Source organism: Microtus oregoni, unplaced genomic scaffold, assembly GCF_018167655.1.
Source record: "Microtus oregoni isolate MIOR12 unplaced genomic scaffold, Mior012 000018F_ref0000195, whole genome shotgun sequence".
NCBI lineage: Eukaryota > Metazoa > Chordata > Mammalia > Rodentia > Cricetidae > Microtus > Microtus oregoni.
In genome coordinates this window covers 22,509,730-22,514,117 of record NW_024543077.1, presented here as the reverse complement: position 1 = coordinate 22,514,117, position 4,388 = coordinate 22,509,730, and the positions used below count along the sequence as shown (strand labels likewise).

The following is a 4,388-nucleotide window of genomic DNA, read 5'->3' as shown; positions in this document are numbered from 1 at the left end:
TGTCTTGTTGGGATCCCCTATCTCATATCTCTGTGAGTCTGAGGCCAGTGTCTGAGGGAACAAAATTCCTTCCTCACTGTATCCCATAGCATAAACTGCTGCTGATAAGTGTGGAGTTGCAATTGCTGTTTGGGACAGAAGCTGCTTGAGGTACAGTCAGTGTATTGAATGCAAAACATCTGTGTGGCCCTCCTGCTAGCTGACTCCAGGCCACCACAGCCCCTCAAAAGCACTCTGTCTGCCCTTTTGTGTTGGCCTCTGTCCACTGGGACTCAGTGAGGCAGGCTAGAAATAGCAAGGAAATAAAGGAGCAGGGCAAGGGATAGAAGCTGCTCTCCTTGGGGTCTAGTTGGTATATTTTCCTCACTAAGAGTCAAGAAAATTTGACACAAGTGATAAAACACGGATTTTCTGCAGAGGCAGTATGTATCATTCTAAAGATATCTCAAAGAGAATGTTCAAAATGATCAAGAACTCAAGATGGGCAATGGGGTTGTATGCCTCCAATCCCTGTATTCAGGAGGGAGAGGCACAAAGATCTCAATGAGATTGAGACCAGACTGGTCTACAAAGAAAGATTCAGGACAGCCAGAGTGGTTACACAGAGAAACCTTGTTGCCAGAATAAAAATAAATGTATAAAAACCTAACTACAAAACAATCAACAACTCTCTTTAATTAGGGCCAGAATGTCTATGTCTTGCATTTTACTGTGTTAGCATACCATAATCATCTCTAAATCTAATTAATACACCTTACAATTTCATTTAAAAAGGAAATACCTGACGATGAGGAATAAAACCTGGAAGGATGACTCAGCAGTTAAGAGCACTTACTGTTCTGCAGAGGATTCACACCCACATAGCAGATCACAACATAGATCCAGGTGACCCACTGCCCTCTTTGGCCTCCACAGACTCTGCAGAAATATGATGTGCATATATACACACACACACACACACATATATATATGTGTGTGTGTGTGTGTGTGTGTGTGTAGGCATAAATAAGTAATTTTTAAATTTGTATACTTCTGCTTTCAATTTGTACTAAATCTTTAAGTTTTATAAATTACATTACATTATTTTTTTATTTTTTAAGACAAGGACTTTTGTAGCCCATTGCTTGTCTGGAACTCACTATGTAGACAAGTGTCAGCCTGCCTTTGTGGTATGGGAAGTCCCTCAATATACAGTTGCTTTTATTAGTTAATGAATTGATATATAGAAAGAGTAGACAGAGTCAGAGGAGAAACCATGTAGCTGCCACCAGAGACAGATGCCTCAAACTTCGGGGATTAAAGGCATATACCACTATACCCAACTATGAATTACATCCATTGAGCTATCTGACAAATATTTAAGCATCTATTGTAAGGACACCTAAGCACAGTATCTCTCTCTATGTTGTATCTATCTTAGTTATACATACTTTTTCCCTCTATGTCTTTTTGAATTTTGGTGAAAATGGTTTTCTCTTGTATAGCCAAGGATTTAATTTTACCCAAGTGGTGGTTCCTAAGTAGAGATCTCCCCAAGGGATTGGTAGCAATGCTGGACTGAATCTCCCCCACTGTAGTTGATACACACAGAGTCCCAAGGGGAAGATACCACTGCTCATAGATATCTTCTGAGCATGCACGATTAGGGGCAGCAGTGTGGCTATGCTACTTTTTATTCAGTCTCTTACAAGATACCATCTTCCCTTACACACTTAGTGAATCGGCTTTTCTTGATCATGTGCTTATTGTTAACTAAGAAGTGGAAAGGGGGCACAGCAGAGACTCGTCTCGACCCTTCCGTCGTCCGTCTTGGGTATCGTTGCAGGATTCGGAGTACGCCCGAGGACCTCAGGAACCATGCCGAAGCCACACAGCGAAGCAGGGACTGCCTTCATTCAAACCCAGCAGCTGCATGCGGCCATGGCTGACACCTTCTTGGAACATATGTGCCGCCTGGACATTGACTCCGCACCCATCACGGCCCGCAACACTGGCATCATTTGTACCATTGGTCCTGCTTCCCGGTCTGTGGAGATGCTGAAGGAGATGATCAAGTCGGGAATGAATGTGGCTCGTCTCAATTTCTCTCATGGAACTCATGAGTACCATGCGGAAACTATCAAGAACGTGCGTGCAGCCACAGAAAGCTTCGCCTCTGATCCCATTCTATACCGGCCTGTTGCCGTGGCTCTGGACACAAAGGGGCCTGAGATCATCAAAGGGAGCGGCACTGCAGAAGTGGAGCTGAAGAAGGGAGCTACCCTGAAGATCACCCTGGACAATGCCTACATGGAAAAGTGTGACGAGAACACCCTGTGGCTGGACTATAAGAACATCTGTAAGGTGGTGGAAGTGGGCAGCAAGATCTACGTAGACGATGGGCTCATTTCACTGCAGGTGAAGGAGAAAGGCACTGACTTCCTGATAACAGAGGTGGAGAATGGTGGTTCCTTGGGCAGCAAGAAGGGGGTGAACCTCCCCGGAGCCGCTGTGGACCTCCCTGCTGTGTCAGAAAAGGACATCCAGGACCTGAAGTTTGGGGTGGAGCAGGATGTAGACATGGTGTTTGCGTCTTTCATCCGCAAGGCAGCTGATGTGCACAAGGTTAGGAAGGTCCTGGGAGAGAAGGGCAAGAACATCAAGATCATCAGCAAAATCGAGAACCACGAAGGCGTCCGCAGGTTTGATGAGATTTTGGAGGCCAGTGATGGGATCATGGTGGCTCGTGGCGATTTGGGCATTGAGATTCCTGCAGAGAAGGTCTTCCTGGCTCAGAAGGTGATGATTGGATGATGCAACCGAGCTGGGAAGCCAGTCATCTGCGCCACACAGATGCTGGAGAGCATGATCAAGAGGCCCCGCCCCACCCGTGCTGAGGGCAGTGATGTGGCCAATGCAGTCCTAGATGGAGCAGACTGCATCATGCTGTCTGGAGAGACCGCCAAAGGGGACTACCCTCTGGAAGCCGTTCGCATGCAGCACCTGATTGCCCGTGAGGCAGAGGCTGCCATCTACCACCTGCAGTTATTCGAGGAACTCCGCCGTCTGGCGCCTATCACCAGCGACCCCACAGAAGCTGCTGCCGTGGGTGCTGTGGAGGCCTCTTTCAAGTGGTGCAGTGGGGCCATTATCGTGCTCACCAAGTCTGGCAGGAGTGCTCACCAGGTGGCCAGGTACCGCCCGCGTGCGCCCATCATTGCTGTGACGCGCAATCCCCAGACAGCTCGCCAGGCCCATTTGTACCGAGGCATCTTCCCTGTGCTGTGTAAGGATGCAGTGCAGGACGCCTGGGCTGAGGATGTAGACCTCCGTGTGAATTTGGCCATGAATGTTGGCAAGGCCCGAGGCTTCTTCAAGAAGGGAGATGTGGTCATTGTGCTGACTGGGTGGTGCCCTGGCTCTGGCTTCACCAACACCATGCGTGTAGTGCCTGTGCCTTGATGGCCCTCTGGAGCCCCTCTTCTAGCCCCTGTCCCATCCCCTCCCCCATCCCATCCATTAGGCCAGTAACGCTTGTAGTGCTCACTCTGGGCCAGAGTGTGGCGCTGGTGGGCTGGGACACCCCGGAAAATTACTGTTGCTGAAACATGGAATAGAGCCCAGCTGTCTGTCTATCATATGGCCCTACCCAAACCAGGGGTGACAGAGGAATGCAGAATTGGAAACCCTCTGGCTTTATCACAAAGGGGCAGCAACATCTCTTGTGTACTTTGCTCCTGTAGAAAGTTGTCCAGAGAACTCCCAGCCCTGGCCTGGAGTCAGGAGACAGCAAGAGTAGGGGCTTAGGGCGTGGGGCCCAGGTTCCTGTGTAGATAATAACCTCTGGCCCCCAGGCCGGACTTGCTTCCCCAACAGCTTTGGCCTCCCCCACTGCTCGTTGTGCACTTCTCAGCTGTCACTGCGGTCACACCCTGCACTCTCCACCTCCGTTCTACTGTGCAGCATCTCCAGGCCTGTTGCTATAGTGCCCACCTGAGTGTCAATAAACAGCAGCTGAAGCAAAAAAAAAAAAAAAGAAGTGGAAGGGGTAATAAATCAATATAAACTTCTTAAACAGTAATTGCGAAATGAACAGACGACCTTAAATGTCAGATCTTTTCATCCTTCTCTGCCATCACTAGGAATCTAGTTTAGGAAAAAATGAAGGGCACATCGTGGTGCATAACTATAATTCTCATACTTAGGAGACAGAGATGAAGAGATTAGAAGTTAAAGAAACTCCACAAGCACAAAGTAAGGTTGAGATCAGCCTGGAATACATGAAATACATTCACACACGCACACATCCACATGCGTGCATGCATGCACATATGCACACACACACAGAGAGACATAGAAAAAAGATATCGTTAATTCAATGATTAATATGTACAAATTTTACTTACAGC

General features: G+C 47.9%; 1 pseudogene; it reads left to right on the top strand.

Annotated features, from left to right (window-relative positions):
• Positions 1 to 1,771: 1,771 nt before the first annotated feature.
• On the top strand, positions 1,772 to 3,456 carry LOC121458884 (annotated as a pseudogene).
• The last annotated feature ends 932 nt before the right edge of the window (positions 3,457 to 4,388 follow it).